Source organism: Lethenteron reissneri, chromosome 32, assembly GCF_015708825.2.
Source record: "Lethenteron reissneri isolate LAM-NWPU_2019-01 chromosome 32, ASM1570882v1, whole genome shotgun sequence".
Lineage (NCBI taxonomy): Eukaryota > Metazoa > Chordata > Hyperoartia > Petromyzontiformes > Petromyzontidae > Lethenteron > Lethenteron reissneri.
Window position 1 is genome coordinate 15006634 of NC_083810.1, and position 14548 is coordinate 15021181.

The following is a 14548-nucleotide window of genomic DNA, read 5'->3' on the forward strand; positions in this document are numbered from 1 at the left end:
AATTTTTTTTACAAAATTCGTGAGTGAATAAAGTCCCTTCATGTGAATGATCATTCCATCAGGCTTGCCAAGAGCAGTGCTTTCATCAAGTCTTTGGCAGTTAATGACCAAAATAAAAGGTTCGAAGGCTCTCTCAGCTGAGAGCGTCTGTGAGCATTGCCCAGCAGCTGAAGTGGATTAAATGGGTAGGGGAGTTGGGGAAAACACTCCGACGGAAGTACAAGGCTGTGGTTCTGTGATGCAAAAAAAAGAAACCCTGTGAATAAAATGAGCCCGAGGTATCGGACTGCGTGTTAGCAAAATTCTCCCAGTGGATCCCAATTGAGTTCTGTAAAAACTCAACCCTATGGAATAGTGCTATTGCATGTTCATGAGCGTGGTGGCCCTGTTGAATCCTATTGAACGTTGACACCACTCTGTCTGGAGGTCCTACACATGTCTATTAAAGGTATAAAGAGGCATTGATTCATTGATCGATATTGATTATTAATCTCGTGATACGATCACCAAATTGTGTAAGAGTCGATATTTTTCAATTAATATGCGTTATATGTTATGAGTTGCCACTAGCAGCCGCCACATTGAGCACATTGTAAAAAAATACTGATTGCTGAATCAAATAATTTCCCTGAATGGCGACTATTAAATTACTTCGGTATGAATCATAACACTGCTACTATTTATAAACTCATGTTGCATGTTCACAAGCGTATCGCGGTATATTATTGCATGTTTATAACTCTATCCGTGTTGAATATTTGTCTTACATGGTTGTTCGTTTAGCATGATGTAATATTCTTCGCATGTTTGTAAGCATCGTCTCGCAGGATCCATGTGAAGTCGTCGGCAAGCCGTTCGGCCATAAACACAGCATCAGCGCGTTGCTGTTTGGTTGGTTGTTCATAGCAAAGCGAGTGAAAACATGCACCATGCTTTGGGCACACATCGCATGTACTGCGAGTGCTGTTGGAAATCGCGAGTCGCTGGAGGCTCGGCAGTGGGGAAAAAAGCCCCTTGTTTGACGATCCTGCCTGCACCTTCTAATCCATGACTGCGAGTGTCTTGAGCCATTGTTCCCAACCAAAATAGCATTGAAACCCCTCGATAAAAGCTCTGGTGTAGCCTACAGATCAATCGTCTGACTTTCATAGTACTATTTCGATTTAAAGCTTTCGTGACTGCAGGGATTCATATTCTTGGTTATTTTGGTAAAGTCACGTAGAAGGGAAATAATAAAGTAATAGATGTTTTATTATTATTATTTTATTATTTCCCTTCTACGTGATTTTACCGAAAGACCCAAGAATATTTCATCGTACTGTTTAGTAATTTCAGTTGCAATTATCAGTGGCAATCAGCCACTGAATGATTAAAGTTTTTGGCCAACCGGCATTATCACTTTCGACAGTTTACTTGATAATGGCAGTGTTTGTACACAGAGATTTTGTCGTATTTTATAATGGTAAAACGTCAAGAGTTTATGATGTCAACTTGAAATCCATTCCATCGCATTATTTGCATCGCTTGCGGCGTCGTTTGTGACGGCGAGCGCTCCCATCCTTCGCCGCTCGCGCCCAATTCTCAGACAGTGCTCCACATAGAGCCATGGCCTCGGGGCTGCGGCGAATCTGGGCGAGCACCCTGGACCCCGCGCTTCGCGCTTCTACATTCCCTGCATCACATGTCATACAGTACTTAAAATTTTTGTTCAGAATCAATATTTGGACAGGAGGAATCCAATGAGCTATGAAGCTCTTTTTCCACACATGTCCAGTATGACTGGTTCAGCAAGGTACGCTTGATGCCTGCAGCGGCCGAATCTGAAGCACGCACACCGCCTGTGGGACCCCACGAGCCGAATCTGTCCTTCTTGTGCAGGGTTTTGAACCTCAACACCAGACCCATCGGAGTGGAATTGAAAGCGAGCTGTGTGGTCGCCAGCCCTCTGCTCTCACGACACGCGCACACTTTGCTTATCGGCCGTTTTGAGACTGGACAGTCTTTGTTTGTTGCGATAGGTGCAGTGCAATAACCAATCCAAACCGAGAGTGATGGGAATATGAATTTTGGTGGCAGCTCACGCCATAAATTAAAACTCAGCACAAGGGGAATTGTGCACAATTGTTTTAACTCCCCTCTCCATTAAAAAAAAATTTTCTTGAGGTTTGCATTCCCCCAACCCTGTCTCTTTCTGGCCTGCAGGAAATGTAAATGCCATTAATTTCTGTAACTAAACAATCAATGCGTCTGGGACATAGCAAAGCTGCATGCGTAGCATTTTTAATAACTATATCTGTCTAGAGGGAGCCAGCCCCTGGGCACAAATAACCTGTTTTACCAAAGAGAACCATGTTTTTTTAAAGAAGGCCGAGCTGACAATGCAACATTTCTTATGCTCAATTATGGCTGGCAAACATTAATATAAATTTATAACAAGAGGTAAAATTCTGCTATAATTGTCACATTTTGCTGTGCTTCGAAACCCAAACCTTTCTTCTTATAATCAACAACAACCACTGGTGGATTAAGGTCTTTCTATGATGACTTTTTCTGTAAATGCATCCTAAATCAATTGCTCCATCTCTCGTTTGCGTTTCTCTAATACAGCGCTTGATTCACAGGCGGTGATGCGGCCCGCCGTTGGCGCGTTCGCCGTTTGTTGCGGAGGCTCGCGGTTCGCTCCCAGCAGGCCGCCTGGGTTAATAGCGTGGGTGCATCAAAGCAGACGGCACACAATACGTGCCATCCGGCTTCCCAGTGGATGTTAAAGATCCGGTGATTGTCATGGAGTGATATGTTAAAATACCTCGCCTGGTATATACAGAAGTACATGGGTTCGATCCCGACCCTGATGCCTGCTGTATATTGGGAGTTTGAGTGTTCTCTCCCCGTGGTCATGTGGATGCTTCTCCAGCTCCTCCGGTTTTTCCCTCCACATTTTATAAAGATGCATTTCGAGTATTTGGCTGCTATAATTTTACACGTGATCAGTCACTTTGTTGAGTTGTCATTTGTGGCCAGGTCGCTTCTGAAAAGGTAACATTTTTTTAGTTTTATGTGTGCCAGCATCATGGTCTAATTTGGCCAGATTTTTTAAGTTATCTGCAAATTACTCCATTGGAATGACATGTAGCAACATCGCCCCCTCCTGTGAAACTACTGTAGACGATCTTGATTTGAATCTTTCGTGACTGCAGTAATCCATACTCTTTGGTTCTTTCCCACCTGATGACGATTGCTTGTGTTGCGATCGAAACGTCGTGATCTATTATTTTTCTATCTACGTGACTTTACCGAAAGAACCAAAGAGTACTGTAGACTATGATTGTGAAACGGTGCCTTCGTGATCGCCTTGCGCTATAGCAAGTCGTGCGAGTGCCATTTGTAATGCATTCTCATTACATTTCAATCCACAGCTGGATGGGGCCTCCTCCCCACACTGCGACGGTCATGGAAGTTTTTGACCATATTTTACCACGCTGGTTTATGTGGACTGGTGAAGGTGGTGGGTGGGGTGATGCCCAGGACCGGACAAATCTATCGCTGCTGTTAGCCTTGAGCCAGGAATTGAACTCTGGTTGCTGGGTTTCATAGCGAACCACTGTGCCACTGCTCCACCTCTACAAGAGATTATACTGAACTATACATGTCTCCGTGTACTTTATATTAAACTTTTATAAACGTCTTATACTTTAGTCATGCATAGTTTACCCACATGCTCTGAAAATTCATGTTCATGGCGATTTCCAAAAACAATTCTGCCGTGGACGATTGATTAAAACCTGGCTGCAAATGGGATGGCTCCTGCAAAATTCAAATATATTTTAGAAATAACGGGGCCTTTGTTTTTGCATGGCTACTCCGACTGGGATTCTCAGAAAAACAATCCGGAGCCATTTTGCTCATCACCATCATCATCACGTGCGCAAAATGTAGTTGCAACATACGATAGCTCGCCATCACACACAAGGGAAGGGTGGAGGTCCCAAAACGGACATAAATGTTATTGAAAAACTGTAGCAGAGCTGTTCTTAATAATTGGGGTTAATGGGGGTGAATAGAAGAGAGAAAAAAACATGTAAATATTGAATTAAATAAGCTTACACAGAAGCTGCCCGAGCACCCCTTTGGTTTGTGATCACATGTAAAGTATGTAATGTGTTATTGTACTAACTGGAGTTGAATTTGTATTGTGGCTCCCACTCCGAGCTTGTCGTATGCTACTTGCCAATCAATTGGAGAGCTATGAGCGCAGCAGAACGTGTTGACATATGCAGATGGGTACACTGGGCGGAATAAATGTAAAAATTTGTTTTAATTTTAACGAGATACTTTTTATTCTTTTCCATCCAGTCACCGTCTCTTACTCGCCATTTCCAAGGGAACTTTAACTCGAACATGCCTCGGTTTGCAATGAACAAAACAAAAAATTGTGCATGACCTAAAATCGTTGGCGGATATTAAACTGCGTCCAAATCCATCAGGCTTCCCATTGTCAAGGTAATTTTGAGAGCTGCGGCTGTGAAGCTGCCCACTGCTGGAGTGATGCACGGACAATGCATTCATACATTTTTAAAGAACCTCAGGCACCATTCTCTCAGTGCGTCATTATGCAGAGTGGTATAACGCTTGTAATGGATTTATTTAAATGCATAAGTACAAGATGTAATCGACCCCAAATTCGGCGATATTTCGTGTCCGGCATGGATGGAATCGGTGGCAGACAACTCCCAAGCTTCACCATGGCAGCGCTTGTCTTTCCGGGGTGGTATTTGTACATGAGCAGTGGCCTCTGTGCTCCTGCTGAAAGCAGCCACTCACTGCTGGACGGTGCTTGGAGGAGGATGGGAAGCACGGCAGTCGGAGGAGAAAACGAGGCATTGTGCATGCGCACAACATTCCACAGATGTATTGGGCATTTGTGTAGAAGAGCTTCATAGCTCATTGGATTCCTTCAGCCGTACGAGAGGTGCGCGTGTAAGTTTGCTCTGCGACTGGAAGTCACCAAGCACAGGCCCTAATGACAGTCAGCGAGTTCAGCCTGAGAGGCAACGGAATGTGTTTGTTGTTACATGGTTTGTATGTCTCAGTACGTTGCCTCTTGCAGAGATTTAGCGTTTGCCCGGTGCCACTCGAAAGCTCTCCGAGTTGACTCCACTGGTCTCTCTGGACCACGTGGAGGGGCGTGGAGGTCGGGTAAAGTCTCTGGCACACGGCCGTACACTGAGAGCCCCTTTGAAGTTGAGATACATATTCCTCCCTAAACTTGGCATTTAGGTTTGCAGCCCCTTCCAATACGCCTCACAATGCATCAGCTCACAGCCTGGCTTTCCCATGAATGTTACTATTGGAAAGCGTGTGTGATCTCCGTTAGCAAAGTGCCATATACTATCACCATCGTCATCTGTGTACAAAGTATTGCCTTGTAGTAACTTCCATTCAGACGCTGTCTTTCCGACAGACCTGTTCTTCACCTGAGGACGGCTGCTTGCATTGTGGCCGAAACGTCGTGAGAATTATTTTATTATTTTATTTTATTATTTCCCTTCTACGTGACTTTACCGAAAGAACCAAGAGATTCATCTGGAGACATTTTCATAAATTAAAATAACTTATGAGGATGGCCTTTCAACCAGCAGTGGATTGACAAATGAGCTGTACATGTGCATTTACAAAACCAGAGCCTCTAGCAAATATGAGCATCTGCCAGCAGAAATGTAGCCACCGCCTCTATGTTCAAATCAAGAGGTCCACCTCCTCCATTGAGCGCGGGGAGAAGCTCATGCCCATGGCAGACATCGTCCAGGGGTATTCCATGGTGCAGGAAAGCCACTTCCACAAAAATAGAAATGAATGTTGAGACTGGATTAAGAACCATCACTAAGTGGAGGCACAGCACGTGCTGCTTGTATACATTCTTACCTCGAAATAATAGTGTGTGCCATGGACAATGCGGCATGACAAAACCACGGGGATGGGAATACATCATCCGAAAACCCAACTTCCTGGCACAGGAAATTGCCACATCTTTAACCCAGTGTTTGGTGCATTCGTGCTAAGCAGAGCTGTGGCTGGGAAGGATGAGGGTGGGGGGACTGAGGATGGGGCGGCATGGCGTTGGGGGGAGCGGTTTGGCGGCTGCTCCAAACGCTCGGCTCCCTATCGCAGCCCCTCGACCGAGGAGCGGCATTCCATGAGCAGCGCACGACACCCGCTCTCCGGTCCAGCCGCCGGCCTCCGGCGCGACGTGTACGGTACGCCACGGCAATAGCGGCCAACCCGTCAAAACTCGGTGCCAGCGAAAAGGAAGCAAACATCCGCAGTAGCGGCACCACCATGCGTCTGTCCCGTTTGCGGGAAGTTTATTTACTTTTTTTGCGAAAGCCCGTTCCATTCCGTCGCGTGTCCGAGCCACGCCAGCCGCTTGCCTCGCGCGTTTGAGAAGCCACGTCGTGCATTTGAAATGTGGCGTTGAAGACGGGGGGTGGGTGGGGGGTTAACGTTAGAGGTGGAGACTGTGAGCAGAGTGGCAGGCTCTCTGGGGGCTTGCTCTCGCTCGATAACCTGCCAGGCCCTCTTCTAGTGCCTGATTCGGGCCCTTTGGGACCAGGTTACGCCAACCTGACCACGACCACACTCGGCCGAACCGCGACACCCTCGTTCGTCCTCGTCTGCTTGCGATTGTAGCAGCAGAGAATGCCACTTCAGAGGATCGGTGGCGTCTCGCCGCAGCCCATCACTCGAGCCATTAGGAATTGCTGTAATGCGCCACCGGTTTGCGAACGCTCTGTGCAGAGTGCCAGTTATGCAGCTCGCGTGCACTTGCGTGTGTATTACATAATGTGATGAGTTGCGTTCTGGATTACGTTGGTTTTAAAACTGATTGATGTTTATTTATGATGTGGCGTCTCGGTGCATAGCGCTTCATCATTTAATAAAACAACAAAACAGTGCACGGGTATGCTTCAGCCGCACACCTTTATATTTATTAATTACTTATCAACTACAATCCATCAAGACCAGGCATAGGAAGTGTTGTATAGCTTTGTTGGACTGCGCTGAACTGTCCACACTACGATATTATTATTTGACCAAGAAAGCCAGCCGTGTTTGTTTCAAAGGGCACACCCTACCCATAAAATGAAAACAAGCCTTGAGCTTTTCTGTTTAAACAAATACTACTTGGAAGATCGGTCTACTAGTGCCATAGGATGTTTTGTTCCATCAGCTGATGGACCTGAATGCTACTTAATACTTTAATGGTGAAACGGACCATTATTTATTTCCAATTCAGAGTTGTGCTTTTGTAACTAAATTGAAATGGCTCTATTTTGATCTCTTTTGTTGCTTTTAAATAATGTTCATATCCTGGTCAGGAATCCTTCTCGCATCATCCCACCATGGTCCATAAAATGAATGCCGCTTTGTGGGAAGTCATCGATTGCTGTCCTACGGAGAGTTGGTCCCCAATATGAGGATGGGGCACCTCTGGCTCACGGCTGTTAACAATAAAGAACTCAACCCTTTGACACTGACTTGAAACCAAAAACTACACGTGGCCCTCAAAGTACAAGCTAAATACGTTTTGGATAAATGTTGATCGCGGATGTGGAAGCACACAGATATCTGTTAAATGGACAGGTTTTTTGGGGGAGATTAAGGTTATCGGCTGCCGCTCGCTTGACAGATTTGGCAGAAAATTGCTGCGTGTTCGGACGCGCATCAGAGTCGACAGAAATTGCGTGGAAAATTTTGGCCTTTTTATTGCGAGTCGTTTTTTGAGTTATTACCTGTCAGGGTTCCGAGAAGATGCATTGGCCACAGTGCTCAACCTCTAGTACATGCCTGAGACTGTCGCTCCCTCAATAGAAGGGGATGCAATAAAAATTTCCATCCGGCAATATCCCAAATGAATAGGATTTGCCGCAATGGTGGCCAAACGGCTGCCCTTGGGAATTTACATTTAAATAAGCAGACTTGAGCCGGGTTGGAGGTGACGTGCATCTTTTATCCATCTGTGGGGTGCTGGCGAGTCTACTCGGCCACGGCTTGGCACAGTGGAGCCGTGGGCTCTATTCACCGCGGTGAAAATCACTGCCTTTTGTGAATACACTGACCATGAAGGGCACCAGTGATGTGTCCTGTCACTAACGATTGCTACGAGGAAATTTAAATTTGGTTATCTCTGTAATATAGAGCTCGAACGATTGGTCATTGTATTTGATTGACTAAAATAACTTTTTTGACCTTTTCGGCAATGACCTCTTTTAAAGGAGGTTGGTTGACATTTAAAAGAGGTCATTGCCGCCCTTGCATGCTGCCTACTGAAAACCCCTTGCGTGCCTGATGATGCCGACTGCATGCACGTACTGTTGATGCAGGGTCACTGTCATTGGCCCAGAGGTCACATGGCCACTATGCGGTAGGAAGACGCCAACACGGCGGCGGCACCCTCGCCAACTCCAGGTGCACCCAGCCACCCCGTACCACAAACAAGTCACTGCTTGTACAGGGATGCTGCTTGTGCAATGGTTATCACTGCGCAGTCCGATTCAATATCCCGGCGCAGCAGTTGAGATGACGGGCAACTTTCTTAAATCCCTGCGAACTCTGACCACTCGGCAGTATAAATGTGTATGCCACAGTTCGTCGTTGATCAGCAGGTCCCATGGGATGGAGTAAAGTGTGGGCACTCCCATTTCTTCCCAAGACGTTTTGACAGTGTGGGAAAGTAGACCAAATTCCCTCTCGGTGACCCATCTTCCAGTCGTAGTGGCGTGAGCAAGGAATTTCAGGGATGCACCTTTACCTTCTACAGAACAAGATTCTGAAAAGCTAAACCTCAGTTTCAGTGGACGGGACCCGACTGGTGGCGTTTGGGGGTGGCTCATCAACAGATAAACCCGAAAATCTCCGTGGCGCTCTCGGCAGGAGAAATGTCAGTCGAGCAGTTGTCCCAGACACCGCTCTGCCATGTGATCACGGCGTGCATCGTCAACGGTTGACATTTAGTTTATCCGCAGAATGTAATTATGCGGCAGAATGGTCTGCGCGTCATCACTAGGCAACGGGAAACACAATGGAGGCACCTGGCCAAGGCTCGCGCTGCGGGAGCCCGCTGCGCCTCCGTGATGTGAGCCAGCGCGCTGGGATGGAAATCTACGGAGCAAGCAGGGATGCTGCAGTGCTGTTTGATGGCGGTGGGGGGAATTTGTACATTTTTTTGGTCCTATGTTGTCAGAATAACAAGACGCACTCCCCCCCTCTGTTTTAAAGAAAAAGTTGGAGGTGTGTCTTTTAATTTTACCAGTCCCTGTACTCTTGAGCTGCACGTATCTTGGGTGATTAGAACTTTGTTCTTCCACTTGAGAAATATTGCCCGCCTGCATCGATTCCTGTCACCTAATGACTGAGAGAAACTGGTCCATGCGTTTGTGTTCTCCAACTTGATTACTGCAACGCGTTGCTGTTGAGGATTCCGAATAAGGTGCTGGGTCGACTGCAGCAGTTTGCCTCAGCAGCAGACCACGCTTTCCCACCTGATGATGGACGCTTGTGTTGTACCCGAAACGTCGTGATTTATTTTATTTTATTTCATACCTACGTGACTTTACCGAAAGAACCAAAGAGTATGGATTCCTGCAGTCACGAAAGCTTCAAATCAAGATTAGACTCCAGCTCGTTCAGAATGCAGCTGCTAGAGTCCTTACATGCACACCGTTTTGCGAGCACATCACACCTGCTCTCTTGTCTTTGCACTGGTTCCCAATCAGGTTTTAAGTGGATTATAATATCATGCTGCTGACTTACAAGGCGCTCAATGCATTAGCCCCACTATCTGCAGAAACTGATCAATTTTTACTCCCCAACGAGGTGCCCGAGATCTTCCGATCACCTTCATCTATGTGCAACGACGGCTTGGCACACTTCTCTTGAGATGGCACTTTACTGAAGACGCGTTCACTTGACATCAGGCGGAGATCCCACAGAACAGCTCCGAGTCTCCCACGCATCTCCCTTCTATTTCAATCGACGCCACGCCCCCCTTCGATCATTCTCGCTGACTCTACCATCCTCTTGCGTCACATGACCACGCTCCCTTCTCAAACATTCCCGTAGCCACCAGTCCCTTCGCACTCATAACTAATACCCCTGTCATTACCTTCCTCACGCCGCATGCAGGCTCTGTTGTCATTACATCTGTACTTCGAGGTCAAGGCTGTGTTCCTGCAGAGGTGATCAGGCTTTGGCCAGTGCAGCTCCTAGACTATGGAACGCTTTGCCTTCGGTAAGACAGTCAGAATCGTTAACAGTAAGTCTGTCTTTAAAACTCGCCTATTTAAACTAGGCCTCGGCAAGGTAAGGTAATTTACCCTTTTTACCGGGTAAAAGAGTAAAGGTAAAGGTGTCGGTAATGCCAAGGGGTAAGGTAGAGGGTAGGGTAAAGGTAGCGCGGAAGAATTACCCGGTAGGGTAAAGGTAGCGCGAAGTATTACCCGCTAAATACCCTGTTTACTGCTCTCTAAAAGCTCCGTGGCGCAGTCAGTGGCCTCCATTTTTAATTGGAATCATTGATGTCGGACCAGATGGAGACGGACCACATTCTTGAGGTAGAGGACGAGGTCGAGGATGCCAGCAACGGCATTTTCGGGGTCGCTGCGAACAGCAATCGAAAGAGGCAGCGGCATGCGTTCCCGTGGGAGCACACGCACTATTGGATGGAGGGTGATCCTCATGTGCAGCAAGGCACGCACTGCCGCAAGTGGTTTTCCTCCCACACCAACGCGTCGGGGTGGGAAGCCCACTTCAAGAAGCACAACGTGCTCGCCCCAGGCAGCTGAGGTCGTGACGTCGGCGCCGTCGAGCCGCCTAATGCAGCAAACGCGGAGCCGGCCAGCAATCCCGGATCTCCTCCTGGTAAAGTTTGAGAACGCGGTGACAAGTTCAAGACCTTGGTCCACACATTGACGCAGGGATACGAGGGCCCGTCGACCCGCACTGCCATTCGCAGGATTGTCGAGCATCACGCCATCATGCTGCCCATTGTCGGGACGTCGCCATCTCGCTCACCATCGACAAGTGGTCAAACCGCAACCTGAAGGGATTTTGGATGATCACGGTGCACTGGATCGACACCAAATCTGGTGCGTCGAGATCCATGCTGCCGACGATCCTCGATGTTGCAGTCCAGAAGGGGTATCGGCAAGCGCATTGGCACCGCTCTGTTTGAGCACCTCCAAAGCCTCGGGCACAATGTCTCGACCAAGCTGCTCGCTGTCACCAGCGGCAATGGCTCCGATGCGATCAGTGCTGTCGACGTTGTTCGCCCTGGTCAACGCGGACTCCGGCTTTGAGCAGTTGCGGGCTTGCCACCATATTCGCTGCGTGGATCATTCGGTCCAGATCGGCGTCGTCCAAGTTCTCAAGGTGATCAAGTCGACCAACGCCGAACTGCGCGAGGTGCTCGTCAATATCAGGTGCAGCAAGGTCGAGCTGGTGCAGTACCACGACTTGCTGGTTCAGGAACCCGCCATTGTGGCATCCTACTTGAATCCACAGCTGCCGAAAACGTCAGACCAAGACAAGCTGGCTACACTGAAGGCCACGATCCGCTCTGTCCTGCAGCATCGCTACTCGGACGTGCTCGCGATCCCGCCGACGGCAGTCGCTGCCCATATGGAGGAGGGGTCGCTGTTCAGCACCCTATTCAGCAACGTCGGCAGCTCCATTGACGACAGCAATAAAGTCCATTGTTTTCTGAGCACGGGCGTCACGACCGCCAGCGCCTTCATTGACATAATGCAGTGGGGGTCTCCCCGCAAAGAGCTGCTTCCTGCCCACTACAAGATGGCCTTCACGTGCGTTCGCCAGTCGCTGTCGTCCACGCTCTTCATCCAATCATGTGCTTGCGCTCGCGGCCGGCTGCCTGAAGGTCCTGTCCAACCGGGCCCGAGCGGCGCAGGAGCTTATTGCCCATCATTCGTCCAAGGACGACAGCAATGACGAACTTGATCAGGTTGTTGATGAGATCGTCATCGACCAAGACGACTGGGACGAGGAGGTTACGGAGGATGGTGTCATCGACAGCCTCAACGCCTGATTAGATTGTATTCTATACGAATAAAGCGCTCTACCTCGCATTTACCTGTTAGAAACCTTTTTCATGTCTAGTTCCCCAGTAATTACCCTGTAATCGGGTAATTTGTATGGATTAAGGGTAAAGGTAGGCTCGGTTGCTTTTTTACCTTTTACCTTGCTAAAGGGTAAAAGGTAAGGGTAGAATGATTGTATTGTAATAAGGTAAAAGGTAGGGTAAAGGTAGGCTCGTTGTTTTTACCTTTTACCTTACCTTGCCACGGACTAATTTAAACTGGCCTTTACTCCCTAGTTTTGGCCGTTTACCCTGCAGGTTCTGTTTATTTCCTGCTTTCCATTCACGGCACATTGGGATCTTCGGATGAAATGTGCCTAAGAAATGGAAATTATTATAATGCGTTTGGTGTGTGTGTGACAAGACCTTATATAAAGTTTGAGTTTTGGTTGTCTTTCTTTGTGGGATGTTTTATAATCCAGGGAATACTGTCGTGGTGGTGTGCGCTTCCTCTATGTGGCAGCCAAAGGAGGGAACGCGCCTGGGAGGATGTCCACCGGAGAAGATGGGGTGATGAAATCCACTCGTGTGCAGGAACAGGTTGGATAGCAATGGCTTGGGGAGGCCTTCATCCAGCAGTGCCTAGATTGTAGCTGAATAGGATTATGCTGTATTTATTTTATAAGCTCTGCGTATGGTATGAGAAGTATTGGACCATCGGACCAAGTGGCACAGTGGTTAGATTACATGGCTAGCAATTGGACGGTTGAGAGTGAGGATCAACTCAGCTTCTATAAATATTTCTGTCTTTGATTAACTCAGCACTACTGTGTGAAATTGGTCCTGTGTGGTAAATTAATCATGTTTTATAGATACATTTCTGCTCGCCGTTATTTCAGAGAAACACCATACACATAGCGGTAATGATGACGGTGATGGTCAGTGAACAGTTCAGCCCACTCTGTAAACACATGGCCTGTGTGAGCTCTTCTGCTTTTACCAAAGTGAGCTTATCCGTAAAAGCCTTGGAGGATATAGCAACTTCCAAATTTATTCCAGCCACTGGTGAAACATTCATCGGCTTGTAGTACAAAAAGTTGACATTGAACACATTTTATTGACAAATGGGGACGTGTAGGCTGTGCTGGCTGTTTTGTTGATTTAATTTCCCGGAAGGCACAAAGCCAAAGAAAGTTGAATGTTATGTCTTGTCACTTTTTTTTATTAAACATTCTCAAACAAACACTGGGAAACACTTTGCACGTGGGACCTTCCTGGGCAGCCAACGTGAATAATACAAACGGATTATTTGGTTTACATTGCTTCTCGTTGCATGGAATGCGACATAAAACGTAAAAATCCAACAAAACCTTCGACTTTGCATGTGAACGTTTGTACTTTTATCTTGGAAAAAGTAACAAATTGCAACGGCAATAAAAATAGCAAATAGATTACCTAACAGTATTGGGATGTTATTTTTTAAGTTGTGGTATTTGCGCCATTTGTTCTGCACAAGGCTATAGCAACAGCCCAATGTTTTTATAAATGGATTGAGTCTTCCAGTCGGGGGGCGATGTTACTTTGTGGTTTTTACCCAATTAGTAATTTGCAGGTAAATTTGACAATTTGTCGAACTTGGACTGTGATGCCAGCACACACAGACACATGACCTATCTTTTTGCAAATAACGCCACGAGATTCCCTGCGACTTCTGTGAAGCGGCATCGTGGTGGTTAATACGCTCGCAGCAATTAACCTGTGCAGCCCCTGGGCTCACACCACGAACCTCTGCAACAAGCGGTAAAAAAACGTGCCACCGCTCGGCCATGGGTAAGAGGACTGGGAACTCCAGTTGTCTTCTGGCACAGTATCAGCAGCCCAGCAGCTTCCCAGGAACAGCCCAAGAACATCACTAGGGCCTAGGTACGAGTGCCCATATGTTGGGTGCGCAGGCTGGCCTGTCCCTGAGCATGTGGTTCAGTAAGAGGTGAGACCGGGGGCCTGGATCTGGAACTCGATTGGATCGGTTCAGCGCTTGTGTACGTGTTGGCATGTCCTACTGTGAGCGTCGTTAAGTGGCGGAAGCCAATTAATGAAGAAAAAAACTGCTTCAAAACCAGCATGTATAGCGATAAAGTTACGTATTTATTCTGAGCATGTGAATACAGAAACATTGGACCATAGGTTATATGTATTATAGTTGGACACCTTATTACTGTCTAATGTAGATTAAGGTTTAGAATAGTTTTTTTCTTTGGTGAAAAATGGTGACATTTTAGAATCTGCTGCATTGTACTTAAATATATTGTGCCGCAATGGATGAGAGAGAAGGGGGCATCAGAGGACACACCAATAGCTGCCGAGCCAGCGCCACTGGATACTGGATTCACATCCTCATGTGAACAATCGAGATTGATGGCTTCAACGGAGTGACGAGTGACTGTTTAAACCAAATTG

General features: G+C 47.2%; 1 protein-coding gene across 2 annotated transcripts in view; it reads left to right on the top strand.

Moving 5' to 3' along the window:
- UBL3 (ubiquitin like 3) overlaps positions 1–14548 on the top strand; it is a 126467-nt gene that overhangs the window by 70966 nt on the left and 40953 nt on the right. Inside the window, exon 1 of one of the 2 annotated variants that reach the window (XM_061564113.1) lies at positions 6130–6254. The exons of the other annotated variant lie outside the window; for it this stretch is intronic. The gene's annotated coding sequence lies outside the window, so the exon portion shown is untranslated. Of the gene's footprint in view, positions 1–6129; positions 6255–14548 lie in introns of those variants that run through there. 2 annotated transcript variants of the gene reach the window in all.